This window comes from Diabrotica undecimpunctata, unplaced genomic scaffold, assembly GCF_040954645.1.
Source record: "Diabrotica undecimpunctata isolate CICGRU unplaced genomic scaffold, icDiaUnde3 ctg00001306.1, whole genome shotgun sequence".
NCBI classification, from domain to species: domain Eukaryota; kingdom Metazoa; phylum Arthropoda; class Insecta; order Coleoptera; family Chrysomelidae; genus Diabrotica; species Diabrotica undecimpunctata.
The window spans coordinates 5694-24542 of NW_027312138.1; positions in this window are offsets into that span (position 1 = coordinate 5694).

The following is an 18849-nucleotide window of genomic DNA, read 5'->3' on the forward strand; positions in this document are numbered from 1 at the left end:
GGAGTAAACAAGCATACAATGAAGAATCAGACTGTAATGGCGTCAGTGCCTAGACAAGAGATGTAGGTAACCAGCGCTCATGCGCAGAATGCCGACCGTAGCCGCTGCGGCGGCGGAATCGCAAACGGTACTTACTTAAAAAACATGCCTCGTATATATATTTTAAAATCATTAAAACTCTTATCATTGCATTCCTAAAAGTTGCCTTATTTTATAAAAAAAAGTAATACATTCTTAATTTTAATAATATTTCATTATTTTAGATTTTCATGGACTTTCTGCTTCTGAGCAATAGTTCATGGAGTTACATGCTAATTTGTGATGATCCTGAAGAGCAAGATCGCAGAAATGCTAGAGTTTACACTTTTATTATCTACAGATGGTACTTTAAGGCAGAGTATTTTAGAAGGTATGGAACTTACAACAAACCATTACTAATGAATATAGAGGTATCTATATTTGGTATATCAAAAGGAAGATCTCCAACATGACGGGAAGATTAAATGAAGATTGGTGGAAAAATCCCTTCATGAAGTTGTCCATCTGGGTACAGAATTGCAGCCAATGAAGACAGCAAGGCTAACAATATTTAGAGTGTCTCCACCCACACCTTAATAAGGGCTCAAGGAATGAGAAGGAGGAGGATATTTGTTGCCAATACTTTACCAAAGAAAATTATACAAATAAACAAGTGTCAGGATGTCTGTGTTTTACTTTGTTGTTTTTGGGACTTTGGTTTCTTAATGTAAAGAAAAGCAGATTTAATCATAAAATATTAAATAAAAACTTTCCTGTGCCATAATATATACTCTCTCTGTATCAGATAATATGTTATACATTTATATATAAAAAAGTGTAAGTGTATACTATAATTTTTGGACAGAGAGAATATATTTTTGGTTGATATCAACCAACAAAAAACGAAGCATATAAGAGACTCCAGCAGCGCAGAACGAGATTAACTCTGGAAGATTATGAAAATCTTAGAAGAGAAGAAAAGATAATGTTTAGAAGGAAAAAAGAAGAACAATACGAACACGCTCTAACGAAATTGTTAACCACCATAATGGAAAAGACTCACGAAAATTCTACCAACAGATAAACAGCTGCAGAAAAGGATTCAAACCCAGAATAATAGCCTGTAAAGATAGGGACGGTTCTATAATTAGTAACAAAGAACAGATACTAAACAGATGGGCGGACCATTTTGAAGAACTGCTTAGCGGCAACCACGAAGATGGCGAGATTGAGGATCCCATGTTTCAAGATGAATGAAGATGATCGGCAACCACCCCCCACCGAAGAAGAAATTAGAGAAGCCATCGCAACACTGAAAAATAACAAAGCTCCCGGTTCGGATAATCTCCCTGCCAAACTGTTCAAAAATGGCGGCGACGACCCCCTCACGAAACACATGTCATAAACTGATAACTGCAATCTGGCAACAGAAAGAAACACCCACAGACTGGAAGTTAGGTGTACTGTGTCCTATACACAAAAAGGGAGACATGATGGTGTGTGATAATTATAGAGGCATCACTCTACTCAATATGGCATATAAAGTGTTGTCCAACGTATTGTACAAAAGACTCCTCCCTCTACGCCGAACAAATATTGAGAGGATATCAGTCCGGTTTACTACCTAATAAATCAACAACGGAGCAGATATTTACAGTGAGGCAGATCCTTGAAAAAACCCTAGAGTTCGGGGTCGACACCCACCACATATACGCGCTATCTCAGAGTCAAAGCCGCATACGACTCCGTTAATAGAAATAAACTTCTACTTGCTATGGTAGAATTTCGCATTCCATTTGATCTTGTCCGGTTAACTGAACTTACACTCACAGGTGCCGACAGCATGGTAAAAATCCAAAACGATCTCTCAAGACCCTTCCATTGCAAAAATGGACTAAGACAGGGTGATGAACTATCGTGTCTCTTATTTAACCTGGCATTAGAAAAAATAATTCGAGAGTCGCAAATTACTACGAATGGTACTATCTTTAACAATTCAGTACAAATTGTCGGATACGCAGATGACATAGACATCATAGGTAGGTCCACAGAATCTCTGACTGAAGCATTTCGGTCGTTAAGAGCATCTGCACACAGAATGGGACTAAATATAAATGTTCAAAAGACCAAATATATGTGTTGCACTAGGTCAAGCAACCCGACACCTACACGAATAATAATTGATGACCTAGAACTGGAAGGTGTTGACACCTTCATATACTTAGGGTCGCTGCTAACCAAAGATAACAACGTCAGTGAAGAAATAAAAAGAAGAATAGTGCTCGCCAATAAGTGTTACTATGGCTTAAGAAGACAGATGGCCTCAAAAATGCCTAGAAAAATTAAACTGACTGTATACAAAACACTAATAAGACCAGTGCTAACATATGGTTCAGAAACTTGGACACTAACACAGGACCAAGAATTGTTCAAACATTTTGAGCGAAAAATACTAAGACGAATATATGGAGGCATAAAAGAACAAGGTGTTACAATTTTGAGTTGTATAGAAGATTTGGAGAACCTGACGTTGTAAAATTCATTAAGGTAGCACGCATCAGATGGATAGGTCATGTAATCAGACGAGAGGAAGATGCCATAGTCAGAAAAGTTTTTGATCGAAGAGGGCCGATCGGACAACGAAGAAGAGGAAGACCGAGACTTAGGTACCAAGACAACCTAGAAAATGATTTGAAGTCTATCGGAATTAGAGCATGGAGAAGAGTTGCCAGAGACAGGGGCGAATGGAGGATTGTTCTGAAGAAGGCTTTAGCTCATAAAGAGCTGTAACGCCACTAATGATGATGATGATGAGAATATATTTTTTGGCATAGAATAAGTTTTTATTTATTATTTTATGATTATATTTACTTTCCATTAAAAGCATACTTTTTAAATTCTGGCGCCTAAAATTCAGAGTACAGTAAAACCTCCCTTAACCGAAACCTTTTTAACCGAAACATCGTTTAACCGAAACGGCTGACAGTTTCAATAATTTCGTCAATAAAAAGTAAATGTTTGTCGCAAAACGTAAACAATTCCGTTAATTTCACTCACCAATTGATGTCTATGTGTGTTGGAAAATCACAAAAACCGAGAGCTCTAAAAGATATTTCCGAAAAGGCATTTTAAGGTATAGAAGCCAAAAAAGTTCATGAATGTCGACCACTTTATTTTTAGAATGGCTTGAAAATGAATTCGTCTCAATTGTAAAATCCTTTTTAAAATCAAAAAACCTTCTCATCACAGCATTGTTGCTTGTTGACAATGCGCCCTTACCCTCAAAATCTACAAAATTGTGACAATTGTCAGATTTTTGCCACCGAATATCACAAGCTTAATCCAGCAGTTAGACCAGGGAGTCATAGAGACATTCAAGAGACATTATAGAGAAGCATTCTTAAGACATCTGTTATTACAGGAGACGAATTAATCCAAAAGTGTTCCCGAAATTCTCAAATCTTTAACAATAAAACATTTTTATTGGTGAGCTGAGTCGTGGGCCAAGATCAAATCTTCAACTTTGGAAAAATGCTGGAACAAACTTTTTGATAAGATTTTGATTGACGATCCTGAAGAAGAAAATGGTAAGAAAACGACAGAAGAAATTAAACCTTTCATTAAAAATTTGCCGGGACATGACGAAATTAACTAAGAAGAGATACGTAACTGGTTAGCAGCTGATGACTCAGAACGTGAATTCATCGACCAGGACGTCATTGATATGGTTCTTTATCAAGACAACCTGAGCATATCAGATGACGAAGATGACGACCCAAGAGGCAACAGGCAGCACAAGACCGTCGACGAGATTTTCAATGCTTTAGAGGAAAGAATTTTATACAGTAGGCCTAATTAGTAAGGGACACGACTAGATTCTTAATTTTTGTTGTCATTACATAAAGTTTTGTCCTTTTCAGATTGCTTTACGTTTCGTCGAACAATCGAATGAGGCAAACTCATGACGTTCTGCAAATTAACGATGGAGGGAGAGAGAAACATCGTTGTCCAAACGAAAACGCAAAAAAATAGCAGATTTCTTTAAAAAAGCATGTTAAACTTGTTCATTTTCCTTAATTTTATTACTTTATTTTGGATTTACTTATTAGAAAACATTACGAGATCAACTCATAGTATTTTTTAATACCAATACTTTGATCAAGAATATTATAAAAAACAATGTTATTTTTAACCGAAATTCTTGTTATCCGAAACGGCCTCCCCCCAATTATTTCGGTTAACGGAGGTTTTACTGTATATTTTTTTAATTTGCCGCCTAAAATTCAGAAACGCGCTATCTCAGAGTGTTTCGGCCCGTCCGTATTTGGCGCTAGAAACTCTCTACCAAAAGTTTCATGGGAGTTACCTACTAGGGGGGTATATACTCTGGTAGCTAACCAGATGTCGAGATGAACGCAAGTCCGGGTTAGCGCCAAATATGTCATTCTCCCCCGGTGATGCAGTGGTACATTCCCTCCCTCTGTCGCTGAATGTCGAAACTGTGATTTTCGAGACAAGACGAGATTTCTTAATCTCGTCTTGTCTCGTCTTGCAGTATCTCTAATTGGAACATTTTAAAAGCATTGATAAAAAAAGACAAAAACCCTCTAGGCAAAAGTCGCTGCTAAGAGAGTATCCGGTCAGTGAACAGTCATTACACGTGAAAATGTACTTAAAAAGAAATTTGAACAGTACGCTATCCATAACTATAAAAAACAGTACAGAGAAAGAGAGGCTACGGAAATTGTTAGTTTAATAACATATCGCAGGGTTTTATGGCAGTGAATATAACATATCTTTTTTTCATCCGAATTTTTTTTCGCGAATTTTTATTTCTGCCGCGCCTGGAATTTTCTTGCACAAGAAAATTTTGATATCAAACGTACTTGCAAACAATTTTATTTCTATAAATTGTCGTAGATACTGTAGATATTTTCCGAGATATTCAAGATAAAAAATTGAAAAATGTGGAACTATGGCGTCGAGTTTTCAGTGTAAAATTTTTCTAAAATCTGTGACAACAGATAGTTGTAGTCGATGATTGATGAATAAGTGTAAGATATAGCCGGTACTTCTCAGTACGAATATATAGCAAACAATGCATATTTTCAGCAGTAAAATCTACAAATAAAATATTAGCCATTCTCTATGAATCACCTTAATAGTTTAAGAAAAGATTATTTAATCATTATTAGAAAGCCACACCACAATGAAAACACTTTTAACTGGTAATTGCTAATTTCTAATGACATTATGATGTTTTCCCCGCAAACATCAAATGTGGGTTATTTATTCAATTTAACTTGGAGTTTATACCGAGTTAGCCCAAGTTGACAAGATATCTAGCCTTCCAAAAACTTAACAATATAAAGTACAATAGATTCCGCCAAACATCAGAAAACTAAAAACTAAAGATTATTAAAACTTGAAAAAATTAAATAACGAGTTCTAAGATCAAAAAAATATGTCTATGTGCTCGTCGTAGCTATCCAGGCAGTACTTAAAACTAAATTTTGAAATAAACCCCTGCTGAGTTCTTTTAAAACACTGCCAAAGTTTCATTACTTAGTAGTTGCTGGTAGGTTTGCGATTGGATACGTAATTATCAATGACAATAATCCGTGTTACCTGATTGAATGAGAAAGGGCAAAGACAAAATCCGTGTTACCGGAACATTACCCGGTCCCCAAAATTTTCTTTGAGCAGTTCTAAGGATGCCTTCGTGGTGTGGCAAGTAGTCCCATCCTATCCGAACCCATAACATAGAAAATTGTTTCTTTCTGACATGCAGGATTTTCTGAGATCAATTAAACATGGTGTCAAAATTTGTCCTCTCTATTTGACCAAAAATTTGTGTAACGAGTCTTCTATGCTTGTCTTCCACGAGGTAATTACTCAGTAAGCCATTACCTGACAATGCTCACCAATTCGTCACAGTAATTATTAAACGTGTATCCTACGATAATGTCTAGTCATTCAAAACTCAAGAAAAGGATTAAATAGATTCATATTGATGTGTTATTCATCCGAGAACCATGAACGTAACAGGAATATGGGGATTTTTCATAAATATTGTTAAAGACCTAAGTACAGTACACACTCTTCTTAATTAATCTTCTTAAACATTCTTCAAAGTACACTTTTTATGCATTTAGAGAATGTTCTGCGGAGACCACCTTTTTAAGACTTTTACAAACATACGGTAAAAGAGCCTCCTTGGTTCAACAGTGATTGTCACGGTAACTGGATGTGCTGTATTGCCCTGGGTTGAAGTGGCGTCTGATACTCTTCTCCAAATTAATGGCAACCATTGACCAACTAGGTCAATATTGACAGTCTTTTCTGTATGAGACGGAAAAAATTAAGCAATAATAAATATTTTTCATGCGTTTCGAAGGACCCGAAAAAGCGCTCAACAGCATGAAGTAAAAAATCATCACTAGCTTTATTTTGTAAAGAAAGCTAGAGAATTAGGAATTGACAATATGACATTCTTCCACATTTTGTCACAAGCCAAGTATTTTCTAATGAAAATGGAAGCCTCCTCTACTTTTAAGAGATGTTCTAATGTATACATGGTTTATCTCCAAAAGCGACTCGCAGATTAGCATATGAATTTGCTGAAAAAAAACAAAGTCAAATTTCCAGAGCCTTGGAAAGTAAACAAATTGGCTGGAAAGGACTAGTTTACAGGAAAATACAAACTATGGAGAATTTGCAGCTTCAATAAATCTACAGTCGGTAAATTTCAAGGGAAGTTAGAGGAGATTCTAAAGAGGCACAGCTTCATTGGGTCAGACATACGTAATTTGGACGAGATGGGGAGGTCAAAAACTCAAAAGTAGTTGCTACTAAAGGTCCGCATCAAGTTGGTAAAGTAGTGCTGCCTGAGAGAGAAGAACTGATTACTCAAGTGGGTATTATTAGAGTGAATGGAACAGTGCTTTCACCAGTGTGGGTGTTTCGTGTTTCCAAGAAAAAATTGGACAAACACAGAATGCTAAATGGTATATCAGAAGAGTATGGTGCAACCGGTTTAGTGCATCAGCTGGATGGATGACCAGTGATAATTTTTTTAAATGTTTTAGAGCATTTTGTAACTCATGTTCGGGTGTTCTAAAGAATGCCAAGTATTATATTAATGGATAATCCTGATTCCACTTATCTGTTTCTGCTATTGATTACTGCAAAGATAATGGAATTGCTAAACTCTTTCCACCCCACACATCTAACAAATTGGCAACCATTAGATAGAACTGTTTTTGGACCATTTAAAAGGTGTGTCAATCAAGGAGCAGATGACTGATGCTCTCTCGTCCAGGAAGGACATATTATCAATTTATGACCATGCCCCAATATGTATGAAGGCTTGGGATCACATCTGCAACTCCTTCCAATGTAAAATCTAGATTTTGTTGCACTGGAATTTGGCCATTGGATCAAAATATTTTTGGTGAAGAAGACTTTCTATGTTCGTTTGTAACAGACAGAATAGTTCCGTCAACTTCAAAACACCCCAATGTTTCTTCATCAAGTGAATTTTTTCAAGTAACTGTTGAGGTGTGATCGCAATTCAGCCTCTACATTGTCACAGACCCGACACTCTAGTTCAAAGTGAGCACAAGAAAGATTACTTATCTCCATCCCAAATAAAACCATATCCAAAAGCTCCAGAAAGAAAAATTAACTAGACAAGGTCCAGTAAAAAGAACAACCCATACTCAGGAACGCAATGCAATTGCAGAAAAGAAATTGAAAAAAGAGACACTACAAATTAATAAAAAAAATAGAGATAGTAAAGAGGAAAGTATGAGCGAGTCTTCTTCCGTTGAGAAAAAAGTGATTTACAAATTCTCATCATCTGATTTAGATTTGGAAAATGATGAAGATCACGATGAAGACCTTACTAGACTTGGAATATAATAGTTCGTGGTTTGTAAGATGTTTGGAAAAAAATCAGTTCGACATTATGCCGCTAAAATTGAAGAAGGTTGTTGTAGATGGCTGCAAGGTGAGATTTTTGAAGAAGCAAGTTGCTTCCAGCATTGTAACATACGAAGAAATGCATTGTAAGGTTACCCAATCCTTTGACAGATCAAAGTGCCAAGATATAAAGACATGATATCTTTTAACAATGATCTTCCCAGTACAGTTTATTTTAATAATGAATATTTTGTTTGTTTCATTGATATCTAAAGCTTTTTTGGCAAATAAAAACCTTAAGTATGTAATATTTTTGTATCTATTTGTTTCTGTCCAGACCCTGCCAGTCAGTCGGGAGGATTTAGACACATTACCTCAAGTTGTATATGCAATATTTCATTCACATTGTTTTATTGTACACAATCTATGCAAGTATATAGTGAGAAGACATACATTAATCAATATGATTTCAAAATTTTAGATAGTTGGTTATCCATGTCCACTACATAATTGTTTATTTAAAAATTGTCCAAACCCTCCTGGTGCTCCCCTACTGTTAAAAAAATATACAAAATACTGCATTAAATTGAATGAATTAGCCTTAAATAGTCTCTAATCTAATGACTGTGATTTGTTTTGTTTTGTAAATAAAATCTATACTTTTGCAACTAAATTCTAAATTGTTTTTGGAACAGTGAAAACTCCAACATACTTTTGTAGTAAATAATAATGAATGAATAGTAACTACTAATTAGCATATTAAAATTTGAATGTTTTTCCAACTGGTTAACCACAGATTACAATAGTAAGTAACATTATAAAATAGGTAAAATGGTTGTTAACATTACCTAACCCAATTTTAGTCTATTTATAATTAATATAGTTCAGTGAATACACAAATGCAAATAAACAACTAAGTATAATTAAATCAATTTGTTTATTGGCTTTGGATTGCTTGATCCATTCAGCCAGGATAGAAAATAAATACTGTTTGCTATAATAATATTAAATATCAGAATATTCTATACATATGCATACAAATACACAATATGCACACACATGGAACATAAGTCTTTATAAAATAAAAAACCAAAAAAAAATACAAAAAAGAAGTTGAGACATTAAATTGACCACTGGGTATGGATAAACCATAATAACAGCAAGATTATATTACTTGATAGAATGGCACTCATTATAGGATTATCACCTGCATATAAGTAATCCTGTTAAAGTATTAAACTATTAAAAGTAATATTATGTACTTCACCCACATTCCCGGGTCATCAAACCATGAGTGATGGTTAGAAAACTGTGATTACTGGAACATTCTTAGGCCTTTTGTCAAGTAAATTACTCATTACATTTCTATTGTATACTTTGGTTCTATTCAATAAATCTAAAAAAACATAGTTTATTAAAAATATTCCTTGATTGAGTCAACTATGTTACTATTACGGATTAAATTTTGCTAAAAAGACCCACAGCCACACACTGTAAGAGCACTAGCAACTTTCCAAATTGTTGTTGGCTCCTTAACCTAGGAAGGATCCAGTTCAAGTTGTATCCCATGTTTTATAATTTGTTCTAAACTATCTATGCACTAATTAGGTAGCCAAACTACCTTAAAATTATTTAGGATATTTGATTTCACAAAATCTGATTAACATATTCACTACATTTGAGAAACTGAGTACCTAATTACATAACAGAAGGGATATCGAATATTGCACAAAAACTATCCGAAAAAAATATATATAATTTAAGATACACCCACGCGATTATTTGTATATGTTAACCCCATATACACTTTACTACAAGACGACTTTAAAATCACTGATTTTTTATTAAATAATCCTACTGACCACACTATTAAAATGACATGCATAACCTTGAATTTCTGAAGGTTTTATGACAGATGTCAATTTAGCTAAGGTTAGAAAGAGCTGTGTCAGGGAAGAAGATATATGCTGTGTTCAGATATTTTATGTAAGAGCTTGTGTGTTGCAAATTTTAACTGCTATTTTATATTAATCATAATGAATGAAGAATAAAACAAAAAGTATTAGTTAACATTTATTATAATTGTTTTGTTATGTATAGTACAACAACATGTTGTTAAAATTATTACTGAATTTAAACTTCTTCTTAAAGGAAAGAGTGGTGGGATCATATAATCCTATTTTTTAGATTGGTGAAACACCACTAGGCGTACGCGTTGTCATTGTCATTTTTTAAAATCAAAAAAATATTTTTGAATATATTACCAGATTCCAAAACGTCACTTTAAATTTCTTATTTCATATAGCAAAGTCGCAATGGTCTAATCACAAAATAATAATTATGGTATGTAGTAATATATATATTTTATTTCGTAGTCTCGTACGTTTTAAAGTACGCGCCTGTAACTACCAGGTACCTACAATACAAACATTTATGTGAAAGTAAACACCTTAGATTTTCTTACATATTTTTATATAAAGTTAGCTTTTTTAACGGTTTTAATGACTCTAAAAAATAAGGATTTGGATGTTTATTTTCACATGCGCCACCATTATAATAGTTTAAACAATGCTAAAAGTACTTTTAATTTTCTTCTCCTAAAAGCTTTGGCCAGACGCGCCTTCTGCAGTTCCCGCATTGCAGTACATCACAAAAAAAACAATGCAATTCGAGGTCACGTAAGTAGATTTTGATTTAAGATTAATATATATGTATCTATCGGAAACTTTATTCTTAAAATTTTTAATACTTTATCATTGTTACATTCAAAATGTTATTTAAAAAAGGAGCTTCGTTCCAGATCGTATGTATTGAAATGTATGAGACTACGATTAGAAGTTATTTATTCAATAATCAATCCGTATCCTAGGAAAACTTACAGAATCATAAAACATAAAACTATAATGCAGACGTATGACGAAATAAAATTTAAAATTATTTATTTACGTCTTTCATTTAAAAGCACAAAAAAATCAAATTAATCAGAAAATTAACAAGACCATACAGCTTAGGTATACCTATATATCTTTATATAAGTAGTTATTAATTGGAATATATGTTAAGTCTGTCTAAAATACAGCTCAGCTACAGCACCTAAGCGCCTAATCATTATACTGTAAGTTCAAATATACAGGGTGTCCAGAATTTCTCCTGACAAACGAAGACCGGAGATTGCGCTGATAATTTTTAAGACAATTTTACCCGATTCATCTAGTCCAAAAATGTTTCCTAAGGTAGCTAGAGCTGTTTGAAGGATAGCGCCTTGTATTTAGTTTTTTTTTTAAACCTCCACAACGCTTCTATTTTAAAAAACAAAAACTGATACAATATTTATCCCTCCAGATTTGAATCAATTTCTTCAATTGTGAATTTCTAGTACAGATCATAGGCGTCTCCGTTTTGGGTAGATCAATGGTTATTTTAACGCATAACTTTTTTGCCTTTACCTTTTAAGCATTTGTGATACTAGATTACTCAATTTTTAGTTATTCTAGTACTAAAAGGAGTTCTTACTTTAAGTCGATAGGATCACCGTTTTCTAGAAAATCGATTTGAAAATTGTTCGTTTTCTCGTCATGAAAGTTAAATTAATATTTTTGCACTAGTTGGCCATGACCTGTTAACAAAAGTATAACTTACGATTTTCAATGCCAAATTATGGTAAGTTCGTGAAGTTTATCTTTTAGTTTTTACGTTATGGACATTCAAATATAATAATTTCAATTCAACAAAGATGGATTTTACTAATGAGGAATACACTGATATGCTTTAGGTTATGGCGAATGGAGGTGTAACGCTCAACCAGCACAACGTACATATTCTGAACAATGTCCAATCGTGATCCCACGTACTCAACATTGACAGCTCTTCATTAACGATTAAGATAAACAGGTTCAGTGGTCCCAACAATAATGAAAGAGGGGACGTGATGTTGTAACAGCAGCATATAAAGATATTATTCCATATTCCAGATCGTAAACAATTCTCTAGATCTTTCTTCTTCTTCTTCTTTTTATATAGACATGACTCTGTCTGTTTTTCAATGTGCCTCCAGTAAGTTGTTCCATCGTTTTCGTGGTCTTTCTGACTGATCGTCTTCCTATTGGGGAACCGTCTCTTGCCTCCTTTACTACTCTATTTGTTGTCATTCGGCTTATATGATCGTTTCATTCTACTCTTCTATTTCTTACCCAGTTCTTGATGTTCTTACGCCGTATATCTGTACTTCTAGCTCTGTCCCATAGTGTCTTACCATCAATTTTTCTAAGTGTTTTCATCTCTGCTGCTTCTAACAGAAGAATTCGCTAGATGGTTTCCAAAATCAGGAAAAATCAAATTAAAGATTTTTTCAGATACATTTTGTTTTGCGAAAAAGCTATATTCACAAAAAATGGAATTTTAATGTATATAATGCACAATATTATTCGTATAGTTCGTCCAAATCCTTCTTTCAGTGCGTCATAGTTGATCGAATTCTCTCTAACACATTAAGCTAGAAGTGACAGAAAAAAACGTGAGTCTGTGAAATATTATACATAGAGCTTGGAAAATTATTTATCGTAAAGCTAATTCTACTCACGGATGTATAATTGGTTGGAGTTTAGAATACGCTAAATAGATATCCAATCAATGATGCGCATAAATATAATTTGACGCAGATTGTCTCGATCGTGACAGTACTTTCACAATGTCAACTGATAAAATGATAATTGTCATTCCAGGTTAGTATTATCAGACCATTTTACAGTGAAAATTTAATTTTGTAATTATTGTCATAAAAATATTTTAAATTTAACGAGATATTGAAATGATATTTATTTAACTGTTGTCTTTATTCAATTTATAATGTCTTTATTAAAAGGTTCTTATTTTAATTTATTAAAAAGCACGATAACTTATATTAATTTATTTATCCTAAAAATACATAATTTATTTAAAGCGAACGTAACAATAAAATCGCGACCGCGAATCTTCAAAACTAACTAACTGTTCCCTTCCATGAAAGCTCCTGTTTTATATGCCAGTACCGTTAAGCTAGAATCATCGAGCAGCCCTCTCGACTAGCGGTAAACTGGTATCGGCTCGTCCAGACAGGTAAATCCGGGTCATCGTCTCGACCGGTTCAGGTAGATAGAAGCCTCTCGTAAAATCTAAAACATGAAACATGTGAATAAAAACATGTTTACAGGTTTTTTAAATATGACTCATATTTTTACGTAACAATATATCCAGAAAGAACAAAGACTAATATTAAAATTATTAAATTATTTTCAATTAGAAAAAGAGAGATTACGATCCTGCAACTGTCAAATTTAACTAAAATGTCATGCAATAATTCTCGACATTCTTAAAATCCTATATGACGTCAAAATTAGTGACGCACTGAAAGAAGGGTTTGGGACAGACTGTACGTTGGTGATAATCCTCACGTTGTTCAAGAATTTAAGCATCAGCATATGGTTTAGCATAAACGTCTGGATAGAGATTATCTCCTTGGGGCTGTGGATTTGCCTACTCGTTTTAATGGTGCTGATTACTTACATTTCCTGTAAAATGTTTTACCTGATTCGTTAGATGATGTGCCTTTAAATATTCGGCAAAAACTTATGGTTTTTTACATGACGGCTGTCCGGCCTACTTTAGCAGGAATGTACGAGACTTTCATGATAATAAACTACGAAGACCACTGGATGAAAGAGGCGGTCCAATTGCTTGGCCAACAAGGTCGACGGATTTTAATCTTGCGATTATTGTGTTTGGGGATACATAAAGGCATTTGTCTATTCCATTCCGATACAAAAATCGTGCACAACTCTAGCTAAGGATATAAGATGCCTTGCAAAGAATTTAGAAATACTTTGGAATGTTTGCAAGAATTCGGTTTTCTCTAAGCAAAAGGGCAAATGTATGCATAGAGACTAATGGTCATCAATATTGAGAATCTTTTGTAACTATCTACTTTTTGATACTTGTTCTTTGTGTTAGTTACATTCTATCGTAATAAATAGTTTGTTTTTAAACCTTTTAAATAAAATTTTGTTTCAATTTGATTTTTTGTTTCTTTCCTCAAACTTTTTTTACGAATTGTGTGCCGCTTTCATCGAAACAAGAGATAATTTATAAAATGATTAAGGTACACTATTAATTTAACTTTCATGACGAAAAAACGAAAAATTTTTTTCTAGAAAACGTGTATCTTACCGACTTAAGGTAAGAGTACCTTTTAGTACCAGAATACCTGAAAATTTAATAATCTACTATCAACAACCGTTGACCTACCCAAAACGGACACCTATGACCGGTATTAGAAATTCGCAATTAATGGAATCATTTTAGCTCTAGATGAGAAATAATCGTACCAATTTTCGTTTTTTAACTAAGAGCGTTCTGGATTATCTGTATTACAAAAAACTAATTACAAGGCGCTATCTTCAAGGAGCTGTAGCTCTCATATGAAGGATTTTCGGACTAGGTGAATTGGGTTAAATAGTCCTAAAATTATCTGAAGAAATTCCGGTCTTCGTTGTCTGGAGAGTTTTTGGACACCCCGGTATAAAATAGTAAGAACTCTATTGTTAGACAAAATAATAACAGTAATTTCTACGCGCTATCTCAGAGTGTCCGAAATAGTATAATGCAGTTAAATGTAAAATATAAATACCTACCACACTAAAATTTTATTATACACTGTGTGTCAGCTAAATGGAGTAAATTAGCTAATAAATAAATGAGGGAGTATTCGAAAAAACGGTCGAACACGTCGATTAGTATTTTATAGTTACGCATTTTATTCCATAAAAACTTTTTATACGGGATGTATCAGATAACGGTGGCCAATACTAACTTGCTTATTTCAAATAGAACACCCCGTATATTAATTAATTTTTAGATTCCTCAGATCATTTTTAGACATTTTTTGAGTATAATGTCCTATATCTACCTATCTTTGGAAATTATTTATTTGCCGAAAGTCGCTACTACTGTCCCCATTTAGGTCTTGGTAATGATAAAGTAAGTAAAAAACTATTTAAGCATTCCTTTTTATTGATATGTTAAAAAAACAAAAAATTGTTTACTTTGGTTTAAAAATGCCAATGTTTTATTGTTCCGTGACAGAAGTAGTTATCAGTGCTATAGTGTTTTGAATCAAGTAGTTCATAGTAGTTCATAGTAGTTGAATCATGCAAGTAGTTATCAGTGCCAGTGCCGGATTAAGGGGGGGGGCTATGGGACTCTTAGCCCCCGGCGGTAAATTTTGAGAGGCGGTACGTCGCTCCCATCACGTTTTAATTCTGTATGTGGATATTTCAAATTTATGGGGTTGATTTTTTGACATATCATGGTAATAATAATAAATTACGTAAGATGCCACAAATAAATAGCTCAGAACAATATTAATAAAACTTCGTCTCGTCACCGACAAGATCCGTGCCTGCAGTAGCAGGTCGCACAAAAACACGTTTCATGTTACCGGGAAATCCACTGCGCCTGGCGACAGCGTGTCCGGCTCCAACACGGTATGTCGTCAATCGTTAGTCGTGTTAGCGCAGTTTTCGAGACTAGTCTCAAATTTTACTTATTTTTATTAATGATTAGTGAAGTCGTGACGTTCTAAAAAATGAGCGGAAAGGAAGGAGGTGCATTTTGGAAGCGACAAAAGTTAGAAAAGCAACAAAAATTAAATGCAGTATTAAAAAAAACCCCCAAGATTCAGCTTTTTTTTACCAAATCCAGGCAAGATAGTATACCAACGAGCACTTCTTTTCAAGACGATCCAATTGCAACAGTTTCAGATGTTTTAGAAGGTAGGTTTATTTGACTGTTTTAGTTACTTTTTTAATAAAATAAAATTTGCAGCAGGATCTTCATCACGTCGAGATGATTCATCCACAGCAAATTCAGACCCACTTTGTGATATCGAGTTACATCCTGAAAAGAGTTCTCCTGAACGTCAAATTCTAGTCGAAAGTGGGTGTTAATCGAGTTGATTTACAAGACCCAAAATTCTGGCCAAGAAATTGTGTAGATGAAGTGCTGAAAGAATTCAAAACACAGGATCTTAATTCTTTAGACTTTGAATATTCAAAAAGAAAAATAGGGAAACAAAACAGGTACTGCACTAAATTACTATTTTATAAGGTTTTAAAGAATTAGAGCCCAAGTGCTGTATAAAACAATTGATTATTTGGCAAATAATCTGAAATCTAGAGGAAAAGCTTATGAGGATCTTGCCATCACTTTCTCATTTTTATTTTCTCTACCTCTTTCAGAGAATAACGTGATTTCAGACAAAGCGTCGGTATTAGTGAATATTTATTCGAATGACTTGGATACATCTCTACCAAGTGAGTGTATTCAATTAAAACATTTTATAATGTCACTACTAGGCCAAGTTGAGTATAAAAATCCAACAAATCACAGTTGCTACTTTTGTGATTGAGCTTTTGCATAAAAATAATATAATTGCAACCTCCCCAAACGTAGAAATAGCACTAAGAATCTTCTTATCGTTGATGGTTACTAACGCAACTGGTGAAAAGATCATTTTCCACTTTAAAACGGGTCAAAAATTATTTGAGAAATTCGATGACGGAAGAAACATTAAATTCGTTCGCTGTTTTAAATATTAATAATGATCTGCTTACAAAATTAGATTTTAATAAAATCATTGACCTGTTTGCAAGTAGGAAGTCCAGGAAAATTTGTTTGTAAATAATTATGTTAATTTACTTTATAAGTTGTGAGTTTGTGTCTTTGTGGCTTTTTTGTATATTTGTAATAAATTACGTAATAATATTAAAATAGTTTTAATGAATTGTTAACCTTAAGACGCATCTATACCTACTGGAGAGTGGCGGTATAGTATGACTTAGCCCCCGGCGGTCCATGAACTAAATCCGGCACTGATCAGTGCTATAGTGTTTTGAATTTTATTAACCGCAAGCCAGAAACAAATTACAATTATACAGATGATTGACTATGGAGATAAGACATGGACGCAAATGGAAGTAGCTCGTTTATTTCACGAAGCATTTCCTGATTTGCCGCACATATCTCAAGGGACAATTAGTAAAATAGAGAAGCAATTCCACGAGCTGGGCCATGTTAGGAAGGTGAAAAAAGAAGCTGCCAATGCAATAAGTGAGGATACCAAATTGGCTGTTATGCTTGAGTTTGAGGAACATCCACATACATCTATTCGAAAGCAGCCCCAGTACTCGATATTAGCTATTCATCGGTTATTCGAATATTACAAGAAAACAAAATGCACCCCTATAAAATTATACACACTCAGGAGCTCATGGAAGATGATTTTGACAGGAGAACTTATTCTTGTGAAGAAATGATGGCAATGTTAGACAGCAATGTGATCCAATTAGAACATGTTTTGCTTTCTGATGAGTGCACCTTTACTCTTCACGATCATGCTAATCGGCAAAATTGCCGCTATTGGTCCAGAGAAAATCCTCACTGGATGAGAAAAGGCAATACTCAATACCCTGAGAAGGTTAACGTGTGGGCAGGAATTATTGAAGATCAGATCATAGGTCCCTTTTTCATAGATGGCAATTTGAATGGCGACAATTATTTAGCATTGCTCCAAAATAATGTAGTGCCAACGTTGGCCAACTTTTATCCTGATCCAGGAAAACCACAAGTTTCAGCGAATATGATATGGTTTCAACAAGATGGAGCACCACCCCACTACCAAATCTATGTCCGGCAGTATCTCAACCAAATATATCCAAATCGGTGGTTAGGGAGGCGAGGATCGATGGAATGGCCACTACGATCCCCCGATTTGACGCCATTAGACTTTTTCTTATGGGGATATGTGAAAAGTATTGTATACAAAACTAAACCCACTGACTTAGCTAACTTACGAAGACGAATAACGCTTGCGATTACATCGATCACATCTGAGATGTTAAGTAACGTTAGAAGAAATTTCTATTCAAGCTTAGGGTGTTGCCAAGACGTTTGTGGGGAGCATTTTGAACTTCTCCTATATTGACGTTATTGTTTAGAATTGTTATTATTTAGAAGTTTTGGAATACGTTGTAGCGACTTTCGGCAAATAGGTAGTTTTCTTTTCTAAATGTGAATCTTTGCATTTTACTTAATAATTCCTAAACAGTCAGATATAGGTATAGGACATTGTATTCAAAAAATGTCTAAAATGATCTGAGGAATCTAAGAATTAATTAATATATAGGGTGTTCTATTTAAAATAAGCAAGTTAGTATTGGCCACCGTTATCTGATACACCCCGTATAAAAAGTTTTTATGGAAAAAAATGCGCAACTATAAATACTAATCGACGTGTTCGCCCGTTTTTTAAAGTACGCCCTCAATTATTTATTAGCTAATTTATTCCATTTGTCTGACACACAGTGTATGTTGTGTCTATAATTTTAATACTAATTAAAGCTAATTTTCAGACATTTTTCAAACTTTGTGCATATTCCTTACTATGATGTTCCCAAAGGCCATGTTTGTACCTATTCTCCAGACAATATCAGTGATACAGCATTATTATTACCTCGACCTCGGGCTAGAAGAAATCCTCTTGAATGGGGCTCAGACGCAACAGTATGTATCATTTATTGTATATATAATTCTCACTTGCATCAGAATAAAATCAGAAAACGTTTTCTTGTATAGGTATACACCTTGGATAAGTCACGAATAAAACTTATTTCCCTGATCTAAGACAGTCACACTTGGTCCCGGTTCAGAATCAATATCTTAATATCTTACTTGAAACGCTAAGAACCGGACACGCCCCGGCTAGTCTAACCGGATACGTCCCGGCTAATCCACCGGTTTTCTTCTTCTTCTTCTCGTGCCACTCCTAGCGGAGATTGGAAATCATCATGGCCACTGCGACTTTGTTAGCAGCGCGCC